The 19,253-nt window shown below is 41.1% G+C and overlaps 1 protein-coding gene across 3 annotated transcripts in view; it reads left to right on the top strand.

Annotated features, from left to right (window-relative positions):
• Nucleotides 1–636: 636 nt before the first annotated feature.
• bcl2l12 (BCL2 like 12) overlaps nt 637–19,253 on the top strand; it is a 42,712-nt gene continuing 24,095 nt past the window's right edge. The window contains exons 1-5 of one of the 3 annotated variants that reach the window (XM_049560306.1): nt 7,884–11,085; nt 11,402–11,572; nt 11,709–12,311; nt 18,042–18,132; nt 18,306–18,393. The gene's annotated coding sequence lies outside the window, so the exon portion shown is untranslated. Of the gene's footprint in view, nt 724–7,883; nt 11,573–11,708; nt 12,312–18,041; nt 18,133–18,305; nt 18,394–19,253 lie in introns of those variants that run through there. The other 2 variants (XM_049560308.1, XM_049560307.1) reach the window with 2 other exon arrangements.

Below are 19,253 nucleotides of genomic sequence, written 5' to 3'. Positions count from 1 at the left end.
GTTTTTATGTTTTAAGCTAAGCAGGGTCAGGCCTGGAGTTTCCTGTCAGCTAGTTCAAAGGTTATGGCAGCAGATTTAACACTTCAACCAAAATCGTGCTGTTATTTGAATTTGGTTTTGTCATATTTCGTTATTTAATTCTGACAACAAAAACGGAAAAACGGCTCCATTTTCTCGTTTTTTCGTTTTAAACCAAAAAAGAAAAAACTGGAAAACCATGGTATTTCCGTTTTTTTGTTTTTGATTTAAAACGAAAAAACGAACTGCCTGAAGGTACCCTGACCTTTTAATTTGATGTTAATTTTTTTTTTCATAAAACGTGTAGTTCCAAGGTGCGAATCTGAATCATTTGCAGGCCCCCAACTCCACGGGCCCCAGTGCAACTACACTGTCTGTACCTACTGTCTATACGAACTTGTTGTCAAATGTACACACTTTCACAATTTCTACCATAATGATACAGAAGTTGCATTTGTAAATTTTTTTTTTTTTTTATCAGGAATGTATCTATAAATAATACAAATGAGTGGCTGAGATTTGTGTGTAATTACATGGCTGATAACATGCAGGCTGGAGTCCAGCAGGGACCTTCCTGCTCCTCCCCCGCTCCTCCGTGCCGACTGCTGTTACCGAGCAGTGAAGTGTAGCTGCGCACACAGACGGGGAGGAGGAGGAGGAGACAACATAAATGTAATTGAAACTCGCCGAAACACAGGGAAAGAGGTACGAAGATAAGTTTATTTGGAGTTTACCTCCGCCTGTCCTTTATTTACATCTCATAAAAGTGAGTGAAATGTTTTTGTGAACTCAGTATTAACTCCCTCCGTGAAGGTTGGAAAGTTTTCTTTTACATAAAACACTCTGGAATTTCACTGTAGCCTTCGATTACATTTTCACGCGGCTACAATTAAACCCAGTATTATTTTGTACAGTGCAGGCCTACAGTTGTGTTTCAGATGCGTTTTGCTGTTACCGGCTGGGGTGTGCTTTGAAAAAAGAGCGTAGTCATGTTAGCATTTCCTGGTGGTTGAGTGGAGTTTCCCTCCCGTCCTGTCCGTCCGGCCGGTGTGGATTCATCCGCTTACGTCCCGGCCAGGTTACTCCTCCTCCCGCCGGATGCTTCCCTATGATATAAAGTGTGTTATTCAGATTAGTGTGTCCTTTCATAGTCACTTTGACCTCCACTCTTTGATTTACTCCCCTATTTCTCACACTCTATCTGGAACTGAATGGAAATACCCTCCCCTTGTGTCCTGATCTCAGAGCTGCTCCCAATCATTTTCTTCCATACTATGTCCCCTCCTTCTGCCTTTCGAAGTTTGAAGTTGTTTATGTTTTCTTTTTAAACAGCTGGTTTGGCAGGTTAGTTCACTCTTTAAGTATCAAGAATACTCATATGAGCAGAAGCTGAAGCCCAAATAAATGTGACGTCAGTGCCTTGGTTATTACTGTTGAGGGTATTGCCATGAGCTCAAATGGGCAATCCTGATGGTTACTGGATGCACTTGACATGTGACTGGACAATTAAACCATATCACAGTTGTAAAACAAAAACAACAACAACAACAACAACAACAAAAAAAAGTTTTTCATGTACTCTCAGATCTCTTGCTGCTGCATCTTGTCTCAAGACATTTATCAGAAAACTGTTGGTATTTCTGCAAACCACAGATATAGTGTTGCTTGAAAGTTTGTGAACCCCTTGAGTAGGTTAGATGTTTCTGTTGTTTTACCATGATTTTCTTATTTTATCATCATCAGTTTTCATATATGAAATGTCAGGTTTATGTGTCATTTTTGGTTTCCGGTGTCACGGCGGCAGCATAGATCGTTTTGGCGTCCACCCTCCTCCAGACTTTTCCAAACCTACGGCCGTGTGGGCAGCCATTCAAGAAAGGCAACCTTCGTTAAATGCCAACTACAAGAAAAACTACTGCCGCTAAACAAATGTGGATGGCTTCTCTACAGAATGAGCTAGGCGAGGATGCGGCTCTCGCAAAAGTAATCGAAGAGACAATGGCGAAACATTTCAAAGACGCCGAGGAGAAGTCCGAGGCTTGGATGAACAGACTGGAAAAACGAATTGAAAGCATGCATTCTATTCTGTCTCGTCACACTGAAGAGATAAAATCTATTCGCTCAGAAACTGTCAATATGAAGGAGCACGTCGCTATGGCAGAAAAATCTACGTCTGAATGCCTGAATAAGTAACAAACTTTTGAAACCAAACTCACTGAAATGGAGGACTGGGCGTGCAGGGAAAATCTCCTCATCTTCAATCTAAAAGAGGGAACAGAAGGCCAAAATGTTCTCACCTATCTTATGAAGAATATTCCATTCTGGTTCCCTGCCTTAGCGTCTGCACCGCTGGAGCTGATGACTGGCCACCGTCTGGGACAGCCACCTGCTAGCGGCAAAACACAGCGCTCACACCCGCTGATAATCAAGTGCCTTCGTTACACCGACAGAGACAGATTGCTAAACAAAGCAAGGAAAAATCCTCCGGAGGTGGACAATATCCAACTGAGGTTCACCGCAGAAGTGATGTTACAGCCAAACGTCAGAAGCCATGCTATAAACTCATGCACGAGGCGAGGGTCAAGGGCTCCCAAGCTTTCCTTCTCTACCCAGCCACCATCAAGCTATCCCGGGGAAATGACGTGCGTATTTTCCAGGAGCCAAGCGAGGCCAAGCGGTTTCTTGCAACACTGGAGGAATAGAGGTGGCAATGAAATTTTCCCCGGAGTTGGTAAGACTGATTCTGGACTGATCTTAAAAGATTCAACTTGAAATAAGACTGAATTCAGTCTCCTCCTCTAACGTCACTTGGTTACTTGAAATTGTATATTCATGGTAAGAATTTTGTGTGTTAAATTGACAACGTGAACTCTTTTTTTTCCCTGCTCTCCTTTTTTTTTCTTATGGCAGCTATTTTTACGTGGGCTACATTAATTAAGCGGCTTTAAATATATATATATATATATATGTGTGTGTGTGTGTGTGTGTGTGTGTGTGTGTATATATATATATATATTTGTTAATAAAGGTAGCTCATGGAAATCTGATTCCCCTCTTCCTATCAGTAGGTGATCTTTGGAGATTAACAATTGCATTCCCCTGGAGAAAATTACATACAGTATAAGAAAACAATGTGACACCTTTTTGAAAGTTTGGCAGCCTTACTTGGATTGCTTGGCTGCATCTCTTGTGCCAAGTCCTTGATGTGATCTTTTGGGTTGACTTTATGCACTGACCTTTTTTTTTCTTTTCTTTTTTGTTTGCTGAAGGTTTTGGGGCTTTTTTGTGGGGTGGGGACTTGGGTTTTGTGTGTGTGTGTGTGTGTGTGTGTGTGTGTGTGTGTGTGCCTTGTTTTGTGTTCTGTTGATATGTTCTTTGTGTAATTACATAAAACTGAATATAAAATATTCCAAAAAAAAAAAAAAAAAAATAAAGGTAGCTCCCAAAAATAGATTATGGGAGAGTAAGCTGCCCACAATAAGCCGCTCACTGCCCTGTGGTTTAAAGGCAATTTATTTTGATTGAAGGGTGGAGGGACTATGTCTGATTTCCTCATGGACACTGGTACACTTTTTATGATAGGGTTGTTGTTTTTTCTTTTTTCGTTTTTTGTTCTTTTTTGTTGTTTTTTGGAGGTGTGCGAGCGTGTGTGTGTGTGTGTGTGTGTGTGTATGGTGGGGGGCGGGATGGGGACTCAGACCAGATCTCACTTGTATTTCAATCTACCAAACTGTGTTTGTTTACCTGTTCATGCCATATATAAATCTTAAAGCTTATGAATAAAATTACTGTCTTATCATGGAATTCACGGGGCCTTAATTCCCCTCAGAAAGGAACAAGTACATTAGAGCAACTGTCCAGAAAAGATATTCACTTCGCATTTATACAGGAGACACATTTTCTGAAGACTGATGTACATAGATTTCAGAATAAATATTATCATGTTATTGCCTCCTCTTGTTTTGATAAAAAAAAAAAAAAGCAAAGGCGTCCTTATAGCTGCCAAACGTAATTTAAATTAAAGTATCCTGGGAACAGGGGGTAGTGACGATGGGCGAATCACTTTCTGTAAAATTATTTATGACGGCGTGAAAATTGCTCTGATTTGTGCCTATGCTCTGTTTTGACCAACATTTTTATGATTCATTAACCTCCATATTATTAGACCTCCCTGAGTTTGAGCTTTTGATAGGAGCCGATTTTAATGCGGTGTGGCTGCATGAAATAGACCGAACAGGGGTAACAGAGAGCAGAGATCAACAGCTGTCCTCTAGAGCATTACAAAAATTGGCTGCTGATTATGGACTAGTGGACATTTGGTGTGTGATGACCCCTCCGTTCGTGACTTCTCCTTTTACTCTGCTTGCCACAAAACTTTCTCAAGAATCGCTTATATTTTTGCCTCAAAAACTCTTTTTAGTAATATTGACAGTACTACTTTGTGTCCAACACCATTATCTGACCATAGAATTGTATTATGTACTTTTTGATAAGAGCTGGCCAACCTAGAGCTCCTCGCTGGCATTTTAATGCTAGTTTGCTTCAAAATGATGTGTTTATAAGAGAACTTGAGGCTGAAATAAAAGACTTTATACATATAAACAGTGCATCTGTCGACGACCCATGAGTGCTATGGGATGCAATCAAAGGTTGCATCAGAAATTAAACCTTGTCATTTGCATCTAATCTTAATAAAAACAGAAAGCGCCGTATTGATTTTCTAGAGACTGAAATTGTAGCAATAGAACAAAGTATGCTGAATAATATGTCACCTGGAAACATTAACAAGCGCCAGAACTTACTGAATGAACTTAGTAGCCTACTGAGACAAAAAACAGAATTTATCATGCATTGCACGAGACAAAATCATTATATGAATAATGCTCGACCTAGCCGTCTTGTTGCTTTTAAGCTAAGAGCAAATAACCAATGAGCAAATATTGCAGCAATTAGAACTGAAGAAGGAATTTTAACCTCTGATCCTGTAAAGATCAGTCACACCTTTAAAGTATTTTTTCAAAAATTATATACATCGGACGTGGGTTATGATAGAAAAACTTGTAATGAATTTTTTAATTCCCTATCTTTATCAAAATTGCCCCTGGACGCTGTACACTCATTAGAGGCACCAATCACTTTAGAGGAGCTAGGCCAAGCTATCAAATCAATGAATAAAGACCGATCACTAGGCATTGATGGCTTACCTCCGGAGTTATATGTGGCTTTTTGGCCCCAGCTCGGCCCTCATTTGTAGTATATGATAAATGCTTCTATCTGTAGAGTATCTTTTTCCACAGGCTCCAATATTGCTATGATTTCTCTTCTGTTAAAGAAGGATAAGTCTCCTGACAATTGCTCATCTTACAGGCCTCTAAGTCTCCTTAACTGTGAAATCAAATTATATGCAAAGGTTTTGGCATTCAGGTTAGAGGGCTATATGCCCCTTCTTGTTCACCATGATCAGACTGGGTTCATTAAATCAAGATTAGCTTCGGATAATGTCTGCCGCCTACTCCATATCATAAACTCAGTCTTCAGGTCCGAAAATAACAGCTCTATTCTCTCATTGGATGCAGAGAAAACTTTTGACCGGTTGGAGTGGTGCTACTTGTGGTCTGTGCTCCGACATAATGGGCTTTAGCGATAATTTTATTCTTGTGATCAGACTGTTGTATGTTAATCCTTCTGCTGTAGTGATAACTGGTAATATCTGTTCTTCTAGGTTCCCAGTTTCTAGATCTTCAAGCCAGGGGTGTCCTTTGTCCCCTCTTTTATTTTTCGCTGTCGTTAGAGCCTGTAGCTCAGGCAATAAGGCAGTCAGAGGTTATAGAGCACACCACATTTCATTTCTCTATTTGCAGATGATAATTTGATCTTCATAAAGAATCTGTCGAAATCACTTCCACATCTGATGAAAATATTTGAGACCTTTAGTAATATTTCTGGATATAAAATCAACTGGAGCAAATCAGCATTAATGCCACTGGGTGAGCAAAGCGGTCAGACTCTCACTTTAAATTTTCCTATACCTGTTGTTACTAATTTTAAATATTTAGGTGTTTCTATTTTTCCTTTTTTGGATGCGCTAACCATAAACAATTATAACAAGGCTTTGAAGGACATAGAGGAAGCTTTAACGAAATGGGGTAAACTCCCGACCTCCTTTCAGTCTAAATTATCGGTTATTAAGATGAAAGTCTTGCCACGTGTAAATTTTGCAAGTTCAATGGTACCTCTCACCCCTCCAAACAGTTATTGGAAAAAGTTGCACTCCGCTATAAACCAATTTATCTGGAACAAGAAAAAACCCAGAATTAAAACCTCTACATTGCAATGGCACAAATCAGCAGGAGGTGTGAATTTGCCCAATTTTGAGTGGTACTCGTGGTGCTTTGTTCTACGTCCACTTGTTGTCTGGCTAAATCCAAATATTCAGGTATCATGGTGCCCCATTAAGGGGAAATTAGCATGTCCATATAACCTACATAATCTGATATACTCTAATATATCACATAAGCTAGTGAAACGTGATTTTGGACCAATCATTTCACATCTTTTCTCTGTGTGGCGTTAAGTCCAACAGTTTGCAAAAATACATTCTAAATTTTTCCGTCAGTCTCCAATTTTCCATAATTATAGCCTTCTAATAGATAGGAAACCAATCTCCTTTCCCCAGTGGAGTGATAAGGGAGTAAACACTCTTCAAGACGTTATAGGGAAACAAGGTCTCCTTGAATTCCGGGAATTATGAAGAAGTTTTGACCTTCCGGGCACTTTCTTTCTCTTTTATTTACAGGTGCGTGCAGCAATGCACGGTCAAGGTGTTCCGTGGGACTCTGAATTAGAAGATCATCCTCTTCATATAAAATTGTGTACTAAGGGTAAAAACAAGGGTGTTGCCTCTGAGCTGTACAAATTGATATCTGAGGCTTCATATAAACATTTGCCTTTAAATAGACTCTGGAAAAGTGACATCGATGCTTCCTCAGAATTCAACTGACAGTCTATTTGGTCAAATATTAATAGTTCATCTAGAAATCCAAATCATCAGGTGATTCACTGTAAATTTGTTCATCGGTCCTATTTTACACCTCAAAGAATTCATCAAATGAAACTCAGAACTAACCCATTTTGTGATTTCTGTCCAGGCAATACCATTGCTACATTTCTCATTTAGTTTGGCAGTGCCCGGAGGTTAATAGATTTTGGAAAAATATTTGAAGTATATTGTCTGGTATAATGGAGAAAGCTGTTCCTTGTTCACAGTCTCTATTATTACTTAACAATACTTCTTTGAACTTAACAATAAATAACAGGCGTCTTCTGTTGGCTGGGCTTACAGCAGCCAAGAGGATGATAGCCTGCCGCTGGAAACCCCCACATATACTGTCGACCAAGGAATGGCTCTCTTCTTACAAAGACGTTGCGCCGTTAGAGCTTACCACAGCACGATTACATTCAGCTAAAACGCAAAATATCAATTGACAGTTTATTGTAACAACTGTATTTCAATTCTCATTTCTGGTTGTACAGTCAATTATATGCTTATTTCTGGTGCACTTTGTTTCCTGTCCATCTGGTTAAAATGTATAAAATGTTGTGCAGATGTGCTTACATGAACTGATATACTGCTATGTACACAGTGGTCATGAGATTTCTGGGCTAGGGTAGAATGAGTGAGTGAATGAATGATGTATGAATGAGTTTTTTGTTGTTGTTGTTGTTTTGTTCTTGTTTTCTTCTTTCTTCTTCTTCTCTTCTCTTCTTTCTTTCTTTCTTTTTCTTTCTTTTTTTTGTCATGTTTGAACAATATTATGATTTCAATATGCTAACCGGGTGGGGGTGGGGGAAAGGGGGTTAATGGGGTGAAAACAAAGATAACAAAGGCAGTAATTTCTTATGCTACCCCAACCAATACCACCAATACTTCCCATTGATCACAAAAAAGTAACCAACTAAGCAGACCAATCATATGAGACAAGACATCCTAAGGAAAGGTTTTGAGCAGCCCTGATTGAAAGAGAGAGGAAACCAACCAAACCAATGTCGTGCCAAGACGTAAAGCACAGATCAACAATGCTGAGAGGAGAGGAGACAGCCGAGGTCAGGAAGAAGGTAGTGACAGCCCATCAGTCTGGGGAAAGCTACAAGACCATCTCCAAAAGATTCCAGCTCCATCCATCCACTGTAAGACAAATCATTTACAAATGGAGAGCACTCAGCATGACTGCAACTCTGTCCAGAAGTGGACAGCCATCAAAACTTTCACCAAGAAGCACCAAAAAAATAATACTTCAGGTAAAGGCCAACCCACACATCGCCTCCAGAGAGTTTCAGACCTCTCTGGCAGCATCTGAGATAAATGTCCATGCATCAACAAACAGGTGAAAGATGAATAGACAGTGGGAGAGTTGCTAGAGGGAAGCCTCTGCTCTCAAGAAAGAATAAGGTTTTAAACTTTGCCAGAGAGCACTTGGACAAACCAGAGGCCTTCTGGAAGTCCATTCTTTGGACAGATGAGTCCAATATTGAATTATTTGGCCACAATCACAGGCGCCATGTTTGGAGAAAAGTCAACACTGCATATCAACAATAGAACTTCCTCCCAGCAGTGAAGCATGGTGGTGGAAATGTGAAGGTCTTGGTCTGCTTTTCTGCCTCCAGACCTGGACGACTCCATATTATCCAGGGAACCATGATTTCCCAGGCCTATTAAGAAATTCTCGACCAGAATCTCCGTCAGTCAGGGAGTTGAAGCTGGGACAGAAATGGATTATGCAACAAGACAATGACCCAAAGCATTCCAGCAAAGCTACCAAAGAATGGCTTAAGAGAAAGAAGATTAGCACTCTGGATAGGCCTAGTCAAAAGTGCAACACACACCGCCGCCATACGCCACGCGTCAAAACGCCACGCGTCAAAACGCCTGCCTCCATTATATTCTATGAACAAACCCACACCGGCGCCGGCCGATGTGCCGCGCCGCTCTGCTTCAGCCCACTGTTCTATTTCCAGCGCGGCCAGCGCTGCGAGAAAAGCCTTATATGTACGTTTCGGCCGCCGTAGTATCAACTTTTTCATATTTTTGATAAGACGATTTTGATAAGAAACTGACCCATGAAAACCAAGTTGTTGTTGCCTCAAAGTTTTTCCTCTTCTTCTTCCGTTACTAGCAGTTGGCAACCATTGGCAACTAGTGTAGGTACAGCCACCTAGCGGGCTGGGGTGGGAAATACACTTTAGTTTTGATGGTGCCGCGATGTGTGTTGGGGGGTGGCACTTGATGGCCACAGCGCCGCGCTGGCGGCAGTGTGTGTTGCACTAAGGTCTGGACCTCAATCCCATAGAAATGTTGTGGCAAGATCTGAAGTAGGGGTGAGTCTGTGTACATGTTTGAGATCATAAACGGTTATGAAAAATTAGTACACAAATTTTTTTTTTTTTAGGGGGGAGGGGGGTGATACTAATTGTTGACTAACTGTGATAGACTGTGAATATGACAAGAAATGGTGTGAGACCGGGTTTGGCAACAGGTCAGTAGCCTACGTGCTCCGTTCTATTAAAACGGCGCGTTCGTTAAGGGCGTTGTTCGCCAGTGGGCTACAATGAGTACTGGGCCATCAAATCACAGTATCTGCGGTGAGAGGACATGGAATTGTTTGCGCTTTTACACACGGGTCAGTGGTGAAGCGGCGCACATGACTTGTACTACGGACGGACGGACGAGCCATGTATCTCAGTGCCGCTTAAAAACAGGTAATACATCTGGCTACATCTTTCCCACATGAAATATCTGTGATCACCTAGACCCACGTGCGTAAAAGCGCACATGAACTCACCCTAATCTGAAGTGGGTGGTACATTCCAGATGTCCCTACAACCTCTCTCAACTGGCTGAGTTCTGTAAATTATGTAATGGACATAAATTACAGAAAGCCTGTTAAGCATTTTAATAAATTATATTCAAATATATATATATTTTTTTAAAGATTATTTTTCTGGGCTTTTTGCCTTTAATTGACAGGACAGTGTGTGAAATGGGGAGACAGAGAGAGAATGGGGACTGACACGCTGCAGCAAAGGGTCACAGGCCGAACTCGAACCCACGACTGCTGCAGCGAGGCAGTGCCTCTGTACGTGGGGCGCTGGCACCATCCACTACGCTACCGACGCCCCATATTCAAATAGTTTTATTGATTTTCATAGCAAATACTCACAGTGGTACTCAATACCCCAAAATAAGATACACCAGAAAAATAAAATAAGACAGAAAAATAAAATAACTGTATACATGAAATAAATATACAAACACATACACGTAGCACACACACATATATATATACCTGCATATACAGAGATTCACATATACACAAAGGGGGTGGGGGGGTTACACTTAGGCTACACTATATTGAGGGAAGGGAATTCTTCCTTGAAATAGGATAGAAATGGTTGCCAGACTTTATAATATTTATGGGTAGTGCCTCGGGCAGTATATTTAAGCTGTTAAAGTTTAAGATGGGACATCACCTCCTCCACCCAATGCCTATGAGAAGGAGGTGTAACCTTCTTCCAACTAAAACCTAGTTCACATTACACAATTTTCACTGCGATTTTGACGTCGCTGAGGATCTTGAGAGCCACCTTGGGTCAGAGGTGAGTCAGCAGATAGTCTGCCACGACAAGTCCTCATGTGTGAACAAGCCTACGAGCAAGTCGCCCCCTCGTCTGAGACTGGGACTGGCTATCTGGCATGCTAGAAAACTGGAGAGGTGTGACGCGACTGACAAAGAGCATCAGCCAATGAGAGGCGGGATACGTCCCACATCAGCGCACAGGAGGATGGAATAAATGTGAGGAGGACAAGCCGGCAAGCAACAACAACAACGATGGCAGCGTCCACAGGAGCAGGTAGAGTGTGTAGTGTTTGGACCCAGGCCCTGGAGACACATCTAATTCAACTCTGGGAGGAATATCCATGCCTTTACAACGTGTCGTCTCCAAGTTACCACGACCGTCTGGAGAAAGAAAAGGCATGGAGGGCGATTGCAGACTGGCTGCAGGTACCAGGTGAGCATAGCGCTTTTGGTTACTACAAGCTTTTGCAACAGTGGATAGGTACTAGCTATGCAAAATAAAAACATGACACTATAAATGCCAACAATTCCGATCAGTTTTAGAAGTTAACAATGAACACACTGTTTTATGGCTTTTGGTGCTTTGACTCGTGGAAATTTTGTGTAATATCACCTGTCTAAACACATCTTTTGATAAATGAGGATACCTTCAGTGATTACAGTTTGTTTTGTTCAACGTTGCTGTTGTATTACATTGCGTCGTCAGGTATGGTATGCATTCACGTTCCTCTCTGAATTTTGGTTCACAGTTGAAGAAGTAAAGACAAGGGTGGCAAGCCCGCGCACACAGTTCTACCGGCTTATCAAGCCAAGACCAACTGGGAGTGGGACCAAGCCCTTAACTTCAAGGCAGAGGTGGCTTCTGGCGGCTCTGGGTTTTATTAAAAAAGCACATTGTCCATTGTGCTTGTGAGACGACTGTGAGTATGCTTTCTTTCCTGATGTTACAGTTCTACTCAGCAAATTGTACTGTGTAGTTGCATCAAGTGTACATAGACCACATGTTTGCATTTTACATTTGGGATGTCTACTGAACTATTTCACTTTTGCATCCAGTTGAATTTACCATGTGATGAGGCGTCTTCGAACCTGGACCTGACAGAAACCCCAAATTCATCTCCACCGGCACTGTCTGCGTGTACTACATTCTCATCCCCATCTCGCCCCGCTACACCAGATGAAGGCGCTCCTCTTGCAGCTCCCTCAAGAGGAAGGAAACGCAGGAGGGTGGATGACATTGAGACTCAAAAACTTGACGTCCTGAAGCAAATGGCGACTCTATACACAGGAAGATCCAGCCACTTTGCATCATTTGGGAACCAAGTGGCTGTGGAACTGGAACTGATCAATGACCCAGCAACAGTTTCCAGGTTAAAAAAGACATAGGCTGTGTCCGAAATCATTCACTACTCCCTAAATAGTGCACTAAATAGTGTGTTCGCCATTTTGTAGTGCTGTCCGAATGTTGAGTGTAAATTAATATACCCTATATGGTGGACTCATAGTATCCCACAATGCAGCGCAAAAAGTAGTGTACAACCAATGGTCACTAACCAAACAATATGTACCATGATGCATTGCGGTGGCGCCAGTAGCAGATGGCAGACATGGCGGACAGTGAGGAGGAGCACCCAGTGCAGCAGGGAAATACATACAAATGTAAGTAAATTTCCACTGACTTTAAATGATATGTTGAATTTTAATTGTTTTTGTTTAATTGTTGTGTCTGAAATCACTCAACACTGTATATGCTGCATCATTATGGCAGAAATCATGGCTACCGATCATGGACGTATTAACGTTACATGTACGTTAACTGTTACATCCATGCTAGTGATCCAGTTTGTTTTCCTTTGTACAGTAATTTTTATTGGCAAGGCTATAACATTAGCTATAACTAGATGATCATCAATTTCTTTTTAAAATGACAAGTAACAAAATTACATTGGAGTTAGGGCTGCAAAGATTAATCGTTTGACTACTGAATTAATCGCAAACTATTTTGATAATTGACGAGTCTTTTTTTTAAAAAAAAAAAAGAAGAAGAAAAAGTCCAAATTCTCTGATTCCAGCTTCTTATATTTTCTGGTTTCTCCAGTCAATGACAGTAAAGTGAAGATCTTTGGGTTGTGGACTGTTGGTTTGAGGACGTCTTCTTGGGCTTTGGGGAACAGTGATCAACATTTTTCACCATTTTAGAGACCAAAAGCCGAACACATTAATTGTTTTTATTTACTTTTTGTAGCAGCCAAATATCAGCAGCAAAGTTGATTTAAAAATGTAATTTTCAATGAATTATCATCTTTCTTGTGTTTATTATTATTGTGCACATAATTAACGCAAACTCGTACTAAATTTAAAAGCTAAAGTAATATAATAATTATGCAATACATAATCAGATTACTCAACTAATCAATTCAATGGTCAGTGAGTAGTTGTATCAAAATAGTCGTTAGTTTAATCAATCAATCAATTTTATTTATAAAGCCCAATATCACAAATCACAATTTGCCTCACAGGGCTTTACAGCATATGACATCCCTCTGTCCTTATGACCCTCGCAGCGGACAAGGAAAAACTCCCCAAAAAAAACCCTTTAATGGGGGAAAAAAAAATGGTAGAAACCTCAGGAAGAGCAACTGAGGAAGGATCCCTCTTCCAGGACGGACAGACGTGCAATAGATGTCGTACAGAACAGATCAGCATAATAAATTAATAGGAATCCGTATGACACAATGAGACAGAGAGAGAGAGAGAGAGAGAGAGAGAGAGAGAGAGAGAGAGAGAGAGAGATGCAGGTAATGACAGTAGCTTACAACAACATTGTTGAAAGTAATAATATTATAGTTATAGTTCTGGCTACTGTGTTACAATATGTTGAAAGTATGTATTAATATCTGGCAGTATACATGTGTGACAATAGTCATATGTGTATAATAACAGTAGAAGTATGACTGATGACTATGATGGCAGCAGCAGCAGGAGGCATCTGGCAGGACCACGGCAGCAGCACAACCACACACGTCACACTGTCCAGGCACCGCTGCGATATGAGATAATCTGAGAGACAGTGGAGCACAAAGGCTCCGGAGAAGAAGCCGAGTTAGTGACATCCAGAATGGCCGAGTTAGCAAGCTGCAGTAACAGAATACGGGAGAGAGAGAGAGAGAGGGAGAGAGAGAAAGAGAGAGGGAGAGAAGGTGCCTGGTGTATTATAGGGGCGTCCTCCGGCAGAGTAGGCCTAAATCAGCCTAACTAGGGGCTGGTACAGGGCAAGCCTGAGCCAGCCCTAACTATAAGCTTTATCAAAGAGGAAAGTCTTAAGTCTAGTCTTAAATGTGGAGACGGTCTCTGCCTCCCGGACCGTAACAGGAAGATGATTCCACAGGAGAGGAGCCTGATAGCTGAAGGCTCTGGCTCCTGATGGAGCTTGACCATTTAGAGCTTTATAAGTTAACAGTGGGATTTTAAATTCAATTCTGGATTTTACAGGGAGCCAGTGCAGAGAAGCTAAAACAGGAGAAATATGATCTTGTTTCTTAGTTCCTGTTAGTACACGTGCTGCTGCATTCTGAATTAGCTGGAGAGTTTTTAAGGACTTACTAGAGCTACCTGATAATAGAGAGTTACAGTAATCCAGCCTAGAGGTAACAAAAGCATGGACCAATTTTTCTGCATCTTTTCCGGTCAGGGTAGGCCTAATTTTACGCAGATGAAAAAATGCAGTCCGTGAGGTTTGTTTTAAATGAGAATTAAAAGACAAATCTTGATCAAATATTACTCCGAGGTTTCTTACGGTAGTGCTAGAGGCCAGAGCAATGCCATCTAGAGAAACTATGTCATCAGATAAAGAGTCTCTGAGTTGTTTGGGGCCAAGAACAATAACTTCAGTTTTGTCTGAATTTAACATCAGGAAATTGGTGCTCATCCAAGTTTTTATGTCTTGAAGGCAGTTATGGAGTTTAGTTAATTGATGAGTTTCTTCTGGCTTCATCGATAAATACAACTGTGTATCATCCGCATAACAATGGAAATTTATAGAGTGATTTCTAATGATGTTACCTAAAGGAAACATATATAAAGTAAATAGGATTGGTCCGAGCACAGAACCTTGCGGAACTCCAAAACAAACTTTAGTACGTAAGGATGATTCATTATGAAAGACAACAAACTGAAAACGATCAGATAAATAAGATTTAAACCAGCTTAGTGCAGAATCTTTTAGGCCAATTAAGTGATCCAGTCTCTGCAGTAGAATTTGATGGTCAAGCGCACTAAAATCTAATAAAACAAGTACAGAGACGAGTCCTTTGTCTGAAGCAATCAGAAGGTCATTTGTAATTTTAACTAGTGCTGTCTCAGTGCTATGATGCACTCTAAATCCTGACTGAAATTCCTCAAATAAATTATTATCATGGAGAAAATCACACAGCTGGTCTGCGATTACTTTCTCAAGGATCTTTGACATAAAGGAAAGATTAGATATTGGTCTATAGTTGGCTAACACCTCTGGATCCAGGGTGGGCTTTTTTAGTAGAGGTTTAATTACAGCTACCTTAAAAGACTGTGGTACATAGCCTGTTAATAAGGATAGATTGATCATATCGAATATATGAGTGTTAACTAAAGGAAAGACCTCCCTAAGTAGCCTAGTTGGGATGGGGTCTAAGAGACACATTGATGATTTAGATGAAGAAATTACTGCGGTCAATTCTTGAAGAGAAATTGGGGAGAAGCAATCTAAATATATATTAGGTCTTACAGCTGTGTTTGAGGTTAGATAGGTACTATCTGAGGACAGGAGGTCATGAATTTTGCCTCTAATAGTTAGAATTTTGTCATTAAAAAAGCTCATAAAATCATTACTGCTAAGGGCTAAAGGAATACAGGGCTCAATAGAGCTTTGACTCTCAGTCAGCCTGGCTACAGTGCTGAAAAGAAACCTGGGGTTGTTCTTATTGTCTTCTATTAATGCTGAGTAATAGTTTGCTCTGGCATTGTGGAGGCCCCTCTTATAAGTTTTGAAACTGTCTGTCCAGATTAAACAAGATTCTTCCAGTTTGGTTAATCGCCAATTCCTTTCAAATTTTCGCGATATTTGTTTTAACTTACGGGTTTGAGAGTTATACCAAGGAGCGAACTTTCTTTGCTTTTTTAACTTCTTTTTAAGAGGAGCTACAGAGTCAAGTGTTGTTCGCAGCGAGCCTACGGCGCTATCGACAAAATGATCAATTCGGGAGAGGTTAAAGTCGGTACAGGAAACCTCTGTTACTGAGGGACTTGGTATTGAATTTAACGATGGAGTAATCTTTTCCTTAAATTTTGCGACAGCACTATCTGATAAACATTTAGTATAGTAACTGTTGCTGAGTGGCGTGTAATCGAGTAAAAAGAAATCAAAAGTAATCAGATAATGATCCGATAGTGAGGGATTCTGTGGAAAGACTTTTAGGTTATCAATTTCAATTCCATACGTCAGAACTAGATCGAGGGTATGGTTAAAACAATGAGTGGGTTCATGTACACCCTGACTGAAGCCAATGGAGTCTAATAATGAGATAAACGCGATAGCCAGGGAGTCAACACCTACAATAATAACTTTATCTGATTTAAGAACTAAACTGGATAAAAACTCTGAGAATTCAGATACAAATTCAGAATACGGGCCAGGAGCACGATACACTATAACAAATAAAAGTGGCTGCGAGGTTTTCCAGGTCGGATGTAAAAGACTAAGAACGAGGCTTTCAAATGAATTATAATCTAGTTTAGGTTTAGGGCTGATTAACAGACTAGAGTTAAAAATGGCTGCAACTCCCTCTCCTCGGCCGCTGCCTCGAGGAATGTGGGTATTATTATGATTGGGAGGAGTGGACTCATTAAGACTAACATATTCATCTTAACACAGCCAGGTTTCAGTGAGACTGAGTAAATCAATATGATTATCTGATATTAATTCGTTTACTAACACTGCTTTAGACGATAGAGACGTGATATTTAACAGTCCGCATTTAATTCTCCTGTTTTGTCTTTCTGTCACAGAAGAGGTTTTAATTTTTATGAGGTTGTTACGCACAACTCCTCTTTGTTTAATTTTAGATTTAAATAATTTAGGTGGTCGGGGGACAGACATCGTTTGTATAAGTCTAAGTCTACGTTTGTATGAGTCCTGATCTCAACTCTGGGTTGTCAGGGATTTAAATTACTAATAAAATTTGCCAGGTTCCTAGAAATGAGAGCAGCTCCATCCAAAGTGAGATGAATGCCGTCTCTCCTAATAAGACCAGATTTTCCCCAGAAAGTTTGCCAATTATTAACGAACCCCACATCGTTTGCTGGACACCACCTGGACAGCCAGCGATTAAATGATGACATGTGGCTAAACATGTCATCACTGGTCAGATTTGGGAGGGGTCCAGAGAAAACTACAGAGTCCGACATCGTTTTTACATATTCACACACCAAGGCAATATTAATTTTAGTGACCTCCGATTGGCGTAACCGGGTGTCATTGCCACCGACGTGAATAACAGTCTTACTGAATCTATGTTTAGCTTTAGCCAGCAGTTTTAAATTTGATTCAGTGTCGCCCGCTCTGGCCCCAGGGATACATTTGACTATGGCCGCTGGTGTTGCTAACTTCACGTTTCTCAGAATAGAGCTGCCAATAACCAGAGTTTTATCGTCAGCGGGTGTGTCGCTGAGTGGGGAAAAGCGGTTGGAAACGTGAACAGGCTGGTGGTGAGCTGTGGGCTTCGGCTTGGAGCTGTGCTTCTGGCGAACTGTAACCCAACCTCCCGGCTGAATGGGAGTTACCGGAGGACAGTTAGCAGAGGCTAAGGCTATGCTATGTGGCTCCGCACCGGCTACAGGGGGCTGGCTAACTACCACAGCTACTGAATGGTTTTCCATGGTGCGGAGCCGCGCTTCTAATTCACTAAGCCTCGCCTCCAGCGCAGCAAATAAGCTACATTTATTACAATTACCACTGTCGCTAAAGGAGGCAGAGTGCGTAACTAAACATTTGGCACACCGAGCAAGAAAGAGCAGAGGGAGAAGCCATCACTAATTGTAAAGCTAATGTAGCTACCAAGGCTAGTAACATGCAAACAACAGCTAAGAGATTAGCGAGAAAGTCGTAGAAAGGAGGAGAGCTGTAAGTGCTTAAACAGAACCAGTGTGGGTTAAGACTTAAAGTAGAAGTTAAAGCAACGTTAAAGCAACTGAAGTGAGAAAACAGGCTACTAGAATCCACCAGAGCAGTACAGAGACGCTGTCACAGAAACACCGGAAATGACACAACTCGCTTACTGCAATACGTCAGCCCTAATTGGAGTGTCACATAAGCACTACAGATAAATTAATTTTCAATAAATGTAATCTCTTCAGGGACTGATGATGTGACCAAATTAATTCGCCTGAGGAGAGAGAGGGACCACCTCTTCTCAGGCAAAAGGTTTGCCGAGGCAGCCGGATCGAAGTGAGTTATGTCAAATTCTTTTGAAGGAGTATCCTATTTTAATGTGAATTCATAACAAAAGTAAAATTACTCTTAATCCTTTCATTATATTCCCATATATCAACATTGTTGATGATACTGATAGATTAATTTCTTGTTTTTCAATTCACTTGTTACGTTTTGTATTGTTGTAGAGCTGTACTGAAAGAGATGGGCTTGGCTGGGATGGTGAGCCCTGCCCGAGCAGCAAAGAAGTGGGAGAATCTCGAGAAGACGTACAAGGTTTGTATTCATTGTTTTTACCAATAGTCCTAAATAGTGAAAGCATAGATGAAAGATCAGGTACTGTTCTCCTTGAGTAATTCCTTTGCTGTTTTAAATTGCAATGTGTCCAGGAGGTCAGGAAGCCACCATCAGGGAGTGGCACTGAATCAGGGGAGGCCATGACTGAGAATTGGAAGTGGTTCTCCCTCATGGATGAGGCAATAGGTGGGAGGCCATCCATCCAGCCTCCATGCCTCATTTCCTCAGCCTGGGGGGAGAACACCTTAATGTTGGCATCAGCCTCCCCCGATTCCAAATCAGTGCCATCAGAGCCAGGGAGTCAGACTCCAGAGCCTGAAGAGCCAGGGCCATCAAAAAGGCAGAAGAGGGACCCGATACTGGAGCTGCTGGAGCGGGAAGAGAAGAGGGCAGAGGATAGGGCTAAGAGAGTGGAGGCAAGGGAGGAAAGACTTGTGAATTTATTCGAAAAAATTGTTGAAAAAATGTAAATGGAAACAAATTCGTAAACAAATTCTGAAATAAAGTATTTTCCAAACGGCACTGGGAGCACTTTGCAGGTTGTCACAGGTATAACAAGGGAGAATTGAGCTATATTGTTAATAACTATTTACACTATTAGCAAAAGCCATGGAAACTATTTACATTATATGAACCTTACACCAAAAAACTTATATATTAATGATTGATCTGATTGAAGATGATTGATGATTGAAGGTTTTTCACTTGCACGTGCCTCAATAGTCATGATCCTGAAGAGCTAGAGGAGGGTTATTTGGTGCTGAGAGAGCAGCAGCAATGCGACCACGCAGCCGTTCCCCACACTGCAAGTCTGGCTGAAGCTGACCGCCTCCATCATC

The sequence above is a fragment of the Epinephelus fuscoguttatus genome, linkage group LG19 (genome assembly GCF_011397635.1).
Source record: "Epinephelus fuscoguttatus linkage group LG19, E.fuscoguttatus.final_Chr_v1".
Classification (NCBI taxonomy): Eukaryota; Metazoa; Chordata; class Actinopteri; order Perciformes; family Serranidae; genus Epinephelus; species Epinephelus fuscoguttatus.
This window is presented reverse-complemented; position numbering and strand designations above follow the sequence as displayed.